Here is a 15479-nt window from a genome sequence, read left to right on the forward strand (position 1 = left end):
TTGAAAACATACAAATTTTATTTTCTACACTGATCTCTACTACATCCGACCAGGACTCCTACTTTTAAAGCATCACAGCTAAAGTAGAATCTCAGACTTAGCAGCAGCAGCAGCAGCAGCAGCGGCAGCGGCAGTGTAATGGTGAAGAAACAAAGTAACGAACCCAGATAGGTATTGAGTACCAATGCCGGGCCATGACATACTCAACATATATAGAAATCCAAGCAACAATAAACTGGAAAATTTTTACATATAATAATGCAGATGGCTGAAGAAAAGCTTCGCCAAGTTGTCTAATCCTTTCTGCCTACAATTCTCAAGCTGGCATCAGTGACCTCCACCATAGAACAGATGCTTGGTAGGAATTTTCCTCCACTTGCCTGCCTCTTCTTCATGGTCGTCCTACTGAAATGGCTGGAACCTCCACTGGTGGAGGGGACATCTGTGAGCTTTGCTTCTGATTTCTGGGAGCTCTCCCTATGAACGGCATCAAGTTTTCTGAAGTACTCAATTTCCTGGGAGACGAGATTTCCAATTGACCCTCGCATGCCAACCTCTACTGGAGCTGATGCCATTGCCATTTGCCGATGGGAGTGAAGTAGAGGCAGATCTGGTGCTGTTTTTATTGCACCATGTGAGGGCGGACGGGGGCCTGAATCTCTTTTGGGTTCGTGGGGGCTGCTACAGTCTTGGAGGTAGTTGTTGCTTGTCTTCCACATAAATTCCTCTCCTTGCAAACTGTGATGTTGGTTGTTGAACATAATCAAGGGCTCCGGTCCACATCTGTCTATTCCTCCTATTTTTATGGTCTTGGTGCATTTCTGATACACTTTTGCTCCGGCTTTCACGGGTTGGATATGGGCCGGTAACTATTGGTGCCCGTCCCTACTTGCCTCGAGGTAAGATGGGGCGGGTATAGTTTGACGGAGCAAGCTAGATGGATCAGGTTAGATAAAGCTACAAAAATAAATTGTTACAAATTAGTATTAATTTTATCTCGAAGAGAAGATTTATGAAGGGTTATACATCTCTGGTTCGGATTCATGTTGGATCTCGCCATTATCCATACCCGCATCTGATCCACTGCAGGTCAGGTAAAACTTGCCCAATTGAGGTCAGGTTGAGTCAGATACCTGATGGAGCGGAGTACATTACCATGGAGGAAGTATTCACCACTTACATTATAATGTTAGTTTCTTGTGGGCCATTTTATTTATTTATTTATTTATTTATTTATTAATACTGTGCCCCCTTGTATTTGTGTGTGTCTCCGCCTCTTAATTCCACTCTACCCCTTTTCGTTTTGGACTGCACTACTTACACTAGCACTTGGCACAGGAAATGCAGGCGACAGCGTCCGCGAGAAAAACACAAAATTGACGAGAGATATCGTCTGAGATACTCTGGACTCTCAGCTCTACTTCAGCATTAGAAGTTATTTTGAAGTAAAATTTGGCGGCGGAGTTAAGCCTCCGAGTACCATTATAATGGAAAATATCTCACATAGCACTTCTTCACACCCCCCAATCTCTCTCTCTCTCTCTCAGCACCTGTATGCGTCCAGCTCCACTGGAGAGAAGAAAATAACTATAACACCCTTGGTAGACCCGAGTCAAGCTTTGCAGGCCTAATTCTAAAATTCTTTAAATTTTTTTTGACAAATTAGTCCCTGAAATCTTAGAAATTTGCATACTGATACCCATCTTTCTATATTTCTATAAGAATTTTTATTTTCTTGTTTTGTATAAATAGACCCATTCTACGAGCAAGTTAAGATTAACCATAGTTGCAGAAGGACAAAGATGCCTTTGATTTAACAGTAAGTGAGGCTCAAGACTTGACCTTTTGGCGGTAAGGGATTAACAACGAAGGAGCATACATTAAAGATCAATTAAGTATGAGGAATAAAGAAAAAAATTCAAAAGATATTTTTTTGATGAAATATATCCAAAAGATATTAATAACACTGCTAGGAGGATATAAGCAATATATTTGATTATCATCTATTTAACTTAAACTGAGGGTTATATCAAGTGCAAGATTTCGGGGATTTCAAATGAAGGAATTTCAAATGTCAAAGATTTGAAACTTCAAATGTCAAAGATTTCATGGACTAATACACAAAAAATCTTATTTTTTACTGCATTTAAAATGTCAGATATGTGTTTTTTAAAATAAAAAAGGAAAGACAGGAAAAAATACTGAGTTTTATCTGAATAAATAATAAATGCTAAAGGAAAGGTCTGAAACCTTAAAAATACAACTGTTAGCTATACGCTCTAAGAAATTCAGCAATTCCATGTACCTGGTGTTGAAAATAGAACAAGGAGGTGGGATGGGGAACCGAGTGGAGCAGCTGACAACAGAAGACTGTTTGGGAGAACTAGCGTTATATATTAGAATGGCTTTTTTTCCTTCTTACTTTCCCTAGAGATACTTTTGGACTCAAAGACCATCCATTTTTTCTCCCTACTTCATTCCATCAATTCGGCCACGTGTACTGTGCATGCCAAATACTAGCGTATGTTATAGAGGGACATACTTGCATATCTTCTTTCGATACTTCTTGGATCCGCTCTAGATTGTTGCTCTCATTATCCTGTTCCAGTTTTTTTTCATTTATAATCTTACTCAATTTAAATGTTGGAGACTAATAATTAAATGGACTTCCATTATAAATCCATTTCAGATGTGAAAGTTTTAGCATCTTATGTCACATGGGATCAAAGCCATCCAACTAGAATCATGTGTTACATTAAAAGGGGATTGTAAGATCATGTGATTACAAGAGCTGTCTCGTACTTGTTTATGATGAAAGTATGACTGTGCGATTTTTTTCTCTTTTTTGTTTTTTCTTTTATGGATTGTTTCTTTCCTGCTTTGGAAGCATTGTCAAGCTGTTGCAAAGAGGCGCAGTAGAAGGGAATGAGACCTTGTCGGTTGGCTGGGGAAGAACACAAAGCCTCTCACTTGTATGCTTGTCATGTAATGCCTCGTTATAGATAACTATCAACATTCCAAGCTGGACTTAATCAGGAAGTTTTCCATTAGTCTTGTGGGGTTGTACTATATATCATATTCTAATTGGAGTTTGGTGTATCTATAAAATTAGAATTGATCTAATCTATACTATGAGACCTGGTGGATTGGGCCTAGTCCACTTGACCAGCCGACCCACATTTGGGCCAATCTCACGTGCGACGCATGTGAGGCAATAGGGAGGAAGACTCCAGCTGAAGTCTTCTTCCTCCCTTCCGATCGCGATGAGGACTCCTTCCTTATCGCGATAATCGAAAGTTCATCACAATTCTAATACCGGCCAGAAGGCCGGTGCTGACCCAAAGATTGATTTAAAGATTGATTTTGATGATCACAAAACCTTGAAGTATAATTAGTGTTGCAAGAAGAAAGATAATTTATTTTGCAAGTTACATAGCAAGTTGGAAGAATAAAAGAAGGCCTCAAAAGCTCTCAAAAAAGCCACACTTCATTGGCCCAAGGTTCAAATTCAAAGGATTCAAGTTAGAAGAGCAAACTCTAAGAAAAATTCAAAAGAACAGTCCTCAAGTCGACTCCTGGAAGTTCAGAGTCGACTCTGGCACTCTGGAGTTTCAAGGAATAGTGCTCGAGTCGACTCCTACTGTTCACGAACCGACTCCATGGAAAAGCTGACAAAAAGACAGAACGTTAGTTTTTGAGACCCTGTCAGCGAGCCGACTCGCGAAGACTACGAGCCATCTCCCATATCAGCCGAGTCGACTCCCAGGTTGTCCGAGTCGACTCTTAGAGGAAATCAGTTCAAAAGACAGAGAATCAGTTTTTCAGTCTTTGAGAGCGAGACGTCTTCCGAAGACCTCGAGTCGTCTCTCAAGTCAGCCGAATCGACTCCAAGTTAACCCGAGTCGACTCGAGAAAGAAAATCAGAAAATGGGTTCTCTGGATTCCTGAGAACGAGCCGACCCCTAAGTACCCGAGTCGTCTCCAGCTGTTGGCGAGTCGACTCCAGTTTGGTCCGAGTCGACTCCAGGACGAGGCATGCACTTTAATCCAAATCTGGAACAGCGGGCGAGTCGTCTCCAGTAAAGCACGAGTCGACTCCAGTAACAGCCGAGTCGACTCCAGATCGCACGAGTCGACTCCGATCCCAATGGATACATTGTCAGAATGTGCAGATGGGTCATAACGGCTCTATTCTTATCTCTAACGGCTAGATTTTTACTCCCACACCATCCAAAGCTATAAAATCAAGGGGAAAGCAAGGGGAGAAGGCAAGGAAGTGGGAGAGAACATAAAGGAAAGAGATTTCAAGAGAAACCTTCCAAAAGCACAAAAGGGCTATTCAAAGCAAAAGAGACAGAAGAAGAGCATCCGAGTGAATCCCAAAGCTTCCTCTCCAACTGTGTGCTGCCTCAGTGATCCTCTACCTCATGCGAAATTAGAAGAGGGTCAAGTAAAGAAGAAGCCGAGTCCTTCATCTATAAAATTTGTTTGAGGGCTTCTTCTCTTTACTCTACTTGTTTATATTTGCTATATCTGCTTGTTTAAGAAGCTTGTATTTGCTTTAAATTTTTGTTCTAATATCTTGTAACTTGATTCAATCAAGGAATTGAATCAAGGGGTTAAGGTTTGTTGGTGAGCCAAAGAGAAAACCAATGATGTAAGGTTGTGGTTGGTGAACCAAGAAAAACCAACTGGGTTTGATTGTGAACCCGGAAAAATAATGGGTTGGTTCTAGTCGGTGAGCCTGTGAAAACCGACCGAGTTCGTTGTGATCTCGTGAAAACAACAAGTTAGGTTGTGAGCTTGTAAAACAAACGGCTGTAATCTGAGGGACTATAGTGAAATTCCCAAGAAGTCTTGGGGAGTGGATGTAGGTGCTAGGGTGCACCGAGCCACTATACATCTTTGTGTTTGTGATGCCTTATCTCTTGTGTTTCATGCCTTACATTCATACTTGATTGTGTAATATCTCTATCTTTGTTTTCTATTGATTTATAAGTGATTGTTTAGAACTTGCTTAGCTTCCACTCCATTCTTACCATTCACATAGATTATAATTGCTCTAGCTTAATCTTCCACTGCTTTACTTGTAATTGCCTAGAGCTTAAGTAAATAACATCTTATCATTCCGCTGCATTCAATTCAAAGTAAATTAGGGAACATAATTTTTTTTAGAAAACCCAATTCACCCCCCCTCTTGGGTTGTTATCTTGGGCAACAGCCGAGATCATCTATTTAAAGACCCCTTCCTCCTCTTTCGAGTTCACCGAGATCGAGCCCTGATTCCAAACTTCTCTGTCGATCATCTTTCTCGTGTTGTCGCCGGAAGAAGCTGTCGGATCCTCGCCGAGATTGAGATAAGTGTTCCTCGTCTTCCTCTCTTCCTCTCTTGGTGCTTAGCAGTGATTTATCATGGTTTTGAGCCGGTCAATCTCTAGAAATTGATCCGAAATAGGATGCTCTATTTCAACCCATGTTCTCTCGCCACCGACCTTGTACGTTCGCTGCCGCTAGCTACCAAGGTTGGCCGAGCCTGCCTTGCCGCCTCCTACCGTCGTCGGAGCTCTAGCCACCGCGGCCTTCCTTGGGTCAGATCAAGAAGGAAGGAAGAGGGGTGGATCCCATGTTTTGGAGAAGAGGAAGAGAGAACCTCTCTCTCTTCTCTCTCTCCTCCATCTTCTCTCTTTCTCTTTTCTCTCTCTTGTTGGACTTTCTCTCTCTTGACTCATACTAGATACAATCCAGATTGATTTATGCTATTGATGAGGTTGACTCGTGACCTCTGATTGAACCTGAACTGAGATTCTCTCTCTTCTCCATCTTTCTCCCTCTAAATTCTCTCTATGGAACTTTCTCTCTCTATTAAACTTTCTCTCTCTACTCTCTCTAGGGTAGTTGGATCCAGTAGGGACTCTTCACGTGACTTTGAATTGACCCTGGTGAAGGGACCTGATCTAGGATTATTGGGCGGTGTGTCAGCCCCACCCTAACCCCTGCCAAACATTATTAGATTTGATCGCCCCGATATATGTTAAACCATCTGTGTCCTAGCTCGAGCATGATTCGATGACTTTCATCGAGTGGGGTGTCGGGCACTCGCGCTTGGTCTGCCTGTGAGGATGTTGGAGTTTAAGGTTTTTATAATTATGATGAAATTTTAAATGGAAAATATAATTGTTGGCTATTAGGCTCTGAGAAGGATTTTTGGGATTACTTGGATTTGTTAGTTGGTTTGTGTTCGTAAGATAAGAAATGTAACTTTTTTTCTAGATTTATCAGCTATTTATAAATATTTTTGAATTGAATTATTCTTGATTTATGAACTTGAAACATAGTGTTTTATTGTTATATATGCCTCTTTCGAGAATATTGTATGATTCTTAATTGAATATTTTGAATTCGATATATTATATTTGATTGATTTCGATATTGCATCTTTCGATTTAGAATACGGAACATGTTTTGAGAAAAAGAGTTTTGGATCGAAATGGATTTGGACTCACAGGCAGACTATATATCGATACACTGCTAGTGGGGTTATATGATGGTATATCAACATCCTGCCAATGAAATCAACCGACATTTCTTGATACTACAATCGCATCCATCAAAAAATGAGGTGACTTAACACGCTCCCACAGGATAACAAGTAATCTAACTGATAAGTGCTTAATAATCTATAATTTAGTTATCTTTCCATAGCACTTATCAATATTTTTAAACTGATAAATATATATTTTACCATAAAATTAAATAAACATTGAAATGAATTTAAAATATGGTAAGAGGTTATGTGACTAATTAGTAGAATTTTAATTCTATCATATTAATTACATTAATTATTATTTATACATTCTATTTTTTTTATGCATTTTATATATTTTATTTATATATTTATACATTATAAATAATTTTTTTCTCAAAACAGACTCTAAACTTGTCTCTCTCCTGGTTATAATCTTTCATGAAAACATATAAGGAGGAGATTGTGTTGACCCGGTTTAGTAACCTGATGGGATTGTAATCAAGCTAAGGGTATAATTAAATGGGTTTTAGTCCTGATTCGATCGAAAGTTATAATTAATTATGTTTGGGGCAAAGGTTTGATTAACCCTTTTTATTAGGTCACGGTCCGGTTTTTAGTCTTGTCTGGTCGAGTTCGATCTAAAGCAGCTTAGCAAGAATTAAATTTAAAAGACATTAGGCTCGAGAACAAGTTTAAGCAACTCAACGATCATGACCCACCGCAAATCCAAAGCCAATTTCCAACCAACTCGTTACCTGCCTTCATATAAAATTCATAATAATAATAATAATAACTAAATATTCACTATTCACTGTTCATATGAACAGTGTCCAATTAAAACACTGTTCATATGAACAGTGTTAAAATAAAAATAAAAAATAAAAAAATAAAAAATAAAATGCCGAAAACACTGTTCATATGAACAGTGTTCGTGAAAACACTGTTCATGTGAACAGTGTTAGAGAAAAAAATAAATAATACATAATAATTAAATAAATAAATAATAAAAAATAAAAAATTGGGAATTCACTGTTTATCTTCTCCTTCCCAGCGTTGCAACAGGAGACCTCTTCCCATCTAGCCGGTAATCCAGCAACCTCCCACGCCCGCCCGCCGTCCGCGGCGACGATCCGGTGACCAGCATCCCCGCCTCGTCTTCCGCCTGTGACGCAGCCCGCAGCCGAGATCCGGCCCCTTCGCCATCACCGCGTGCGGCGTCTTCTCCTCCAAGATCAGCGAACCAGCCGCGTCGAAATCCCAGCATCGTCGCCCATTCTTCCGCCCGTGGCGCATCCGGAGCGACCAGATCCCCCGCCACTTCATCAGTCGACACCTCTCTCCGCCATCACCGACCAGATCCCGCGGCCCCTCTTCCTCCTCTCCCGCGATCTGCATCCCGGCACCACGCCCCGGAATCAGCCGCCGTGATTCCTTCTTCCCTCTCTCCGCGTGCGCCGGACGGCTATAAAAGGAGGGAGGGGGCGTTCGATGGAGGGGGGAGCTCGGTTGAGAAGAAAGAAACAGGGGAGAGGCTCTGTTTCGGTGAAGAAGAAGAAGAAGAAAGCCGAGAGAAAGAAATAAAAAAAAAAAAAAGAAAAGAGAGAGGGGAGGAAAGAGAAGAGTTTGTGATATTTTGGGAAGAATGAGAGGTGCTCAATTTCATTTGAAGATGGGAGGTCATCCGGAAGCCATGCTCGGCTAAACATCTAATCTAGGGCTGGATGAAGCCCTAGTAATGTATCAGGGCATTGTAGTTCTTATTTTCTTTATTATTTTGGAGCTTGTTTAAATTCTTATCTTCAATGAAATATCTTTTTATGATGTTTAAACTTTGAGCATGCCATTTACTATTCATGTTTGCTAAAGTAGTCTAAGATGATCCATGCCTAGGAAGATGAGGTGTGCTGCATCCTAGATTAGCATACTTAGGTAGACACTTCATGCTATGCCAAAGATGGATTTTCCTAACACTCTTTATGCTTTTATTTTAAAAGGCTTGTAGCCAAAATTGCATGCCTCTCCAAAAGATAAAAATTAAGAACACAATCCTTGATGCAATGCTATGTGGTGGATTCCAAACCCTAGATCTATTTACTTTGATAAATTCCAATCCGTACTCATAGTTTAATTTAGTTAAATCAAGTTAGCAAATTCTTCTTTTTGATTTATTTTTAAAAGAAAAATAACCTATTCTTCAATCCCTGTGGACCGACACCCGTAATCACTATCCTACAGGATACGTGCTATTGCGTGGTTTATTTTCAAAATTGAAAGAACCGATCAATTTTTGGCGCCGTTGCCGGGGATTGCTAGCATAGTTATTTTTCCTATCATTAAAAAAAATTAATTAAATAAAAAAACTTTCAAAAAAATATATATATAAATAAAAAAAATTATTTTCTATTATTGTTACTTTTCTTATCTCTTTTTTCTCTTCTACTAATTTTTTTTAAATTTTCTTTTGATCTTATTTGATCAGGAATCGAAGGAAAAATCCGGGATGATCAAAAAGAGAACTGCTGAAAAAGGAATGCTATAGAGGTTTGCCAAAAAAAAAAAAAAATTGCTGGGAAAATTCCCTTTGGTAACCTCTAAACCTTTCTTATTTAAATTAAGTATTAGCTTGAAATTTTGTGGTGATTGTTTGATTTTAATTTCAGCAAAAGTGTGAATGCATGCCTGATACACATACACCAATTAATTTGCACTTAGTAAGGGCAATCACCCCAACAAGATAAGAGCCGGATTTCATCACCGGACTCTTGCCCAATTTAGGTGAACTCAATCTCACATAGTGTCACTTTAATTAAAATCAATTAGACATTGGCTCCTAGGGACATTCGAGCTCAATAGGACGAAGATCACCGAAAGTTGCACCAATTTCGCTCTGTGGCTTAGTTGATGTCTAGGCAAGCTTTGTTCCTATAAGGGAGACAGTTCATCTGTTCTAGGCAAGTGGGTTTTAAGTGGGACCTTTGCGAACGCATCGTGACCCCTCCACTTACCTGGGAGCTTACCTGGTCAACTCGGTTCATTAGACCGGATTGGAGGCTTAGGTGCCCTCTTCAAACCAGTTAGGAGCTGTCTAGTGATTTTAGGACAAAGACTAGGATTGATATGCTTTTCTCTTTTATTGCATGCTTGATTGATCGAGTACTAGTATATGCAAGGTAGTCGTTCTAGAGTACGAAACCTATTACCTTTTGATCCTGAAATAAAACGAACCCTTAGGAACATTCGAGCTAAGATCAAAACATTAGGATCATCCCCACCTCCTGAGATGGCTGAAGAACAACCCAAACTCCTGAGGGAGTACTTTACTCCCACCATTTACACTTCCCCATCTTGCATTCGATTACCTGAAGTAGCAGCTGTACAATATGAAATAAAATCTAGTGTGATCCAAATGCTCCCATCTTTTTATGGGCTCACCAATGAAGACCCATATAAACACCTAGATGAATTCCTTGAGATTTGCACCACTGTCAAGATTCAGAACTTTACTGATGATGCTCTAAAACTTAGATTATTTCCCTTCTCCCTTAAAGATAGAGCCAAACAATGGCTGAATTCTTTAGAAGCCAACTCGATTCGTTCTTGGGATCAAATGCAACAAGAATTCCTTAAAAAATACTTTTCCATAGGAAGAACGAACCAGTTTAGATGTGCCATTACAAGCTTCTCCCAAACTGAGGGAGAAGAATTTCATGAAACTTGGGAGAGATTTCGAGACCTAATCCGTAAATGCCCTCATCATCAAATACCTAAGTGGCAACTAGTGCAATGTTTTTATGACAGTTTGACTGAACGAAACCGTCAGATGATCGATGCTGCATGCGGGGGGACTTTCATGCTTCGAAATGAGCATGAAGCATGGCAACTATTTGAAAATCTTAATGAAAACTCCCTCCACCATGCTTCATGTTCTCGTCAAGCACCCCCGAATTTTCAAAGAAAAGGAGCCATTTGTGAAATAACTCATTCTATGGACCTGTCTAGCAAGGTAGATGCATTGTCCCATAAGATTGACCAACTAATGATAGGAGGACATGTCGTTAGCTCTTTCCAAGCACAAGTATGTGCTATCTGTTCTAGCCCATCGCATCCTATTCAGGAGTGCCCCTCAGCACCCCAATTCTCCGAACTCGTGCAAGAACACATCAATGCTGCCCAAACACAGCCCAGATCGGGTAATGACCCATTTTCCAATACATAAAACCCGGGTTGGCGGAATCATCCAAATTTTTCTTGGAGGCAGCAAGCTTCTAATACCTCCCAACCCTTCTTCCAAAATTTTCAAAACCCTCAGAATTTTCATCTCTACCGTCCCTCAAATCAATTTCAACACCCTCCTCCTCCAACCCAAAGAAATACAGCCTTTGAGGAGAAGGTGTTGACTGCCCTTCAAGGTTTGGAGGCAAACACACAACTATTGCACTCTCACACGCAATTAATTGCTAAGCTAGAATCCCAAATGGGTCAACTAGCTAATGCATTAAACAAGCGAGAGGAAGGTAAGCTTCCAAGTCAACCAATGAGTAATCCTAGGGGACAATACGTGGCTCAAGAAACTCGACTAAATCATGAGCAAGCCAATGCTTTGACTACCCTAAGGAGTGGACGTATAATAGATAATAAGGTTGGGGAGGGTAACAATAAGGAAGGTGAAGAAGAGGAACAGACCATATCACATGAAAATCCAAAACCTTCTTCAACTAGTTCACCATCTGCTACAACCCACATTCCAAAGGCCCCATTTCCTGAAGCACTTAATGCACCCTCTCCCTTTGGCAAGAAGGGAACTTCATTAGAAGAGATGATGGAGGTCTTCAAACAAGTTAAAATCAACCTCCCACTCCTTGATGCCATCAAACAAGTTTCCTCCTATGCCAAATTTCTCAAAGACCTTTGCACCCAAAAGCGAAAATCTAGGACACATGTGCCTAAAAAGGTCCTCCTAACTGAGCAGGTAAGTTCCATTCTCCAACACAACACCCCTCCAAAATTCAAAGACCCTGGTGCTCCCACTATTTCTTGTGTCATAGAAAATAACTCCATCGATCGAGCACTTTTAGATCTAGGGACAAGTGTGAATCTTCTACCCTATTCAGTCTATGAAAAATTTGGGTTAGGTGAATTAAAACCTACCTCGGTGTCCTTACAATTGGCTGATCGATCTGTGAAGATGCCAAGGGGGATGATTGAAGATGTTCTTGTTAAGGTAGACAAATTCTATTTTCCAATAGATTTTATCATCCTTGACATGGAACATGTGCCCAACATAAAAAAACAAATTCCTGTGATTCTTGGTCGTCCCTTTTTAGCTACAGCCAATGCATGTATCAACTGTAGAACTGGGGCAATGGATATATCATTTGGGAACATGAAAATTAAGTTGAATGTGTTTCATGCCGCTGACCAACATGTGAGGGAAGACGAGTGTTGTCTAATTGATAAAATGGATGATCTTGTAGAGGAAGCCCTTCCCTATATCTTAGCAGATGACCCCTTAGAGGCATGTTTGGCCCATTTTGACATTGACAACTTTGATATAGACAGGGCCATAGAAGAAGTTAACATCTTACTCGATAATCAATCTTCTATGAGTTCCCTTCCTTGGAAGATCCGACCTGAACCTCTTCCTCCCATTGCTAGCACACCACTTTGTTCCTCCATTGATTCTCCACCTAAACTTGAGTTGAAGCCACTTCCAATAAATCTTAAGTATGCCTTTCTAGGACCGAAAAATAGCCTCCCTGTAATCATCGCAGCCAACTTATCTACTGAACAGGAGAATAAACTTTTAAGGGTGCTAGAAGAAAATAAACATGCCATAGGATGGTCTGTAGCCGATTTGAAAGGGGTTGACCCCTCTGTTTGTATGCATCGAATTCATCTCGAAGATGATGCAAAGCCCACCCGAGAAATGCAAAGAAGACTCAATCCTAGCATGAAGGAGGTAGTCAAGAAAGAAGTGGTGAAATTATTAGATGCCGGAATCATTTATCCAATTTCTGATAGTAAGTGGGTGAGTCCGACACAAGTGGTACCCAAGAAATCAGGTATCACTGTGGTTGAAAATACGGAAGGAGAATTGATACAAACACGCACAACCACGAGTTGGCGCGTGTGTATTGATTACAGAAAACTTAATTCAATGACTAGGAAGGACCATTTCCCTTTACCTTTCATAGATCAAATTTTGGAACGGTTGGCCGGTCAAGGTTTCTACTGCTTCTTAGATGGTTATTCTGGATATAATCAAGTACCTGTCTACCCAGACGATCAAGAGAAAACCACCTTTACCTGTCCATTTGGAACATTTGCATATAGGAGGATGCCTTTTGGATTATGCAATGCACCCGCAACTTTTCAACGATGCATGATGGCCATTTTTTCAGATATGGTGGAAAATTTTCTAGAAGTGTTCATTGATGATTTCTCAGTTTTTGGCCTATCTTTTGACGATTGTCTGAACAATTTGACCTTAGTTTTGAAAAGATGTAAGGAGACCAACCTAGTATTAAGTTGGAAAAAGAGCCATTTCATGGTTCAAGAAGGCATAGTTTTAGGACACGTCGTGTCCAAGAGGGGCATTGAAGTAGATAAAGCCAAAGTCGATCTTATTTCCAATCTTCCTCCACCCAAAACTGTGAAACAAATCCGATCATTCCTTGGCCATGCTGGCTTCTACCGTCGCTTCATTCAGGATTTCAGTAAAATTTCCAAACCCTTGTGCAATCTTCTTGCCAAGGACACTCCCTTTGTCTTTAATAAAGCATGCGAGGAGGCGTTTGAAAATCTTCGCTCGAAATTGACCACTGCACCTATCATACGGCCCTCTAATTGGACCCTTCCATTTGAATTAATGTGTGACGCATCCGACTATGCAATTGGGGCAATTTTAGGGCAACGGCTAGATAAAGTACCTCATGTCATCTACTACGCTAGTAAAGCACTCTCAGATGCACAATTGAACTACACCACCACTGAGAAAGAGTTACTAGCTGTAGTATTTGCGCTAGACAAGTTTCAATCTTACCTTTTAGGATCCAAGGTTACCGTATTCACTGATCATGCTGCCCTTCGACACCTTCTTGCAAAGAAGGACACCAAACCCCATCTGATTCGATGGATTCTTTTACTACAAGAATTTGACCTAGAAATTCGTGACAAGAAAGGAACTGCAAATGTCGTAGCAGACCACTTATCTAGGATTCTTCTTGAGCCCTCTAAGAATACCTCACCCTTACATGATGCTTTCCCAGATGAACAATTATTTGGGGTACAAGGAATGAAAACGCCATGGTTTGCAAACATAGTAAATTACCTTGCCATAGGACGAATTCCTGATGATTGGTCAACTCAAGACAAGAACCGATTCTTTTCACAAGTAAAGTTCTATTATTGGGATGATCCCGATCTATTCAAGTATTGTCCCGATCAAGTAATCCGTCGATGTGTCCCCGAATGCGAATTTCAAAGTATTCTTTCATTCTGCCATTCACAAGCTTGTGGGGGACATTTTGGGGGTAGAAAAACTGCAGCAAAAGTTTTACAGAGTGGATTTTATTGGCCCACTCTTTTCAAAGATGCCCATAACTTTTGCCAAACTTGTGAACGGTGCCAACAGATGGGTACCATCTCCCGTAGAGATATGATGCCTCTCAATCCTATTTTAATTGTAGAAATATTTGATGTCTGGGGTATTGACTTTATGGGCCCTTTCCCACCATCCTTTGGTTTCGAATATATTCTTGTAGGGGTTGATTATGTTTCAAAATGGGTAGAAGCTGTCGCCACTAAAACTAATGAACACAAGGTTGTGATTAAATTTTTACATGAAAACATCTTTTGTCGTTTTGGCACACCCCGAGCCATCATCAGTGATGGGGGATCTCATTTTTGCAACCGGTCTTTCGAGGCTTTGGCTCGCAAATATAACATCACCCACAAAGTTGCTACCCCATATCATCCCCAAACGAGTGGACAAGTCGAGCTGTCCAATAGGGAGTTAAAACACATCTTAGAGAAAACGGTACGTCCCGATAGAAAAGATTGGTCTCAAAGAATAAATGATGCACTCTGGGCCTATCGTACTGCCTACAAAACTCCTATTGGCATGTCTCCCTACCGATTAGTTTTTGGAAAAGCTTGTCACTTACCGGTAGAACTTGAACATAGAGCTTTCTGGGCTATCAAAAAGTTTAACTTAGATATGGCAGTAGCTGGTCCTCACCGAAAACTCCAACTAAGTGAACTTGAAGAATTGCGCAATGAGGCTTATGAAAATGCTAAAATTTATAAAGCAAGGACTAAGGCTTTTCATGATAAAAATATTAACCGTAAGTCCTTCGAATCTGGTCAAAAGGTTTGGCTGTTCAATTCAAAGTTGCGACTCTTCCCGGGTAAACTTCGCTCTAGGTGGGATGGACCATTCGTAGTGAAAAAGATTTTTCCTTATGGCGCAGTAGAGATCCAACACCTCAATAGTGGACATATTTTAAAAGTCAATGGTCAAAGGTTAAAACCTTATGTGGACTGTGTTACCGATGGGCAATTGATCGAATCCCTTAATTTGACGAACCTTATTTATCAAAATAATTAAGGATGCACCGTGTCTGGCTGAAGACAATAAACTTAGCGCTTGTTGGGAGGCAACCCAATTCTCTTAGATTTCTTTAAACATTGAGGACAATGTTAGGTTTAGGTTTGGGGGTATTTTTAAGTATTTTTTTCATTTTTTGTTTTGTTTGCATCTCTTGCATTCGTTTTCACTTCATAATGTCAGGTTTATCAAAAGAAATAAAAAAATAAAAAAATAAAAATATCTTTTAAAAAAAAGTGTTCATTTTTTTAAAAAAAATTAAAAAAAAAGTTTTTGTTTTTTTAAAAAAAAAACCTCATTTCTATACATTAATGCGAGAATGCTAAACACACAAGGTATATAAAA

At 40.1% G+C, this 15479-nt stretch overlaps 1 non-coding gene across 1 annotated transcript; it reads right to left on the reverse strand.

Moving 5' to 3' along the window:
* Nucleotides 1-10182: 10182 nt before the first annotated feature.
* Nucleotides 10183-10288, reverse strand: LOC148700081 (small nucleolar RNA R71). The gene has a single exon (XR_015973374.2). It is a non-coding gene; the product is annotated as a small nucleolar RNA R71 (small nucleolar RNA).
* Between the last annotated feature and the right edge of the window lie 5191 nt (nt 10289-15479).

This window comes from Phoenix dactylifera, chromosome 8 (genome assembly GCF_051530095.1).
Source record: "Phoenix dactylifera cultivar Ajwa chromosome 8, Ajwa_hap1_PhDact_Kaust_v1.1, whole genome shotgun sequence".
Lineage (NCBI taxonomy): Eukaryota > Viridiplantae > Streptophyta > Magnoliopsida > Arecales > Arecaceae > Phoenix > Phoenix dactylifera.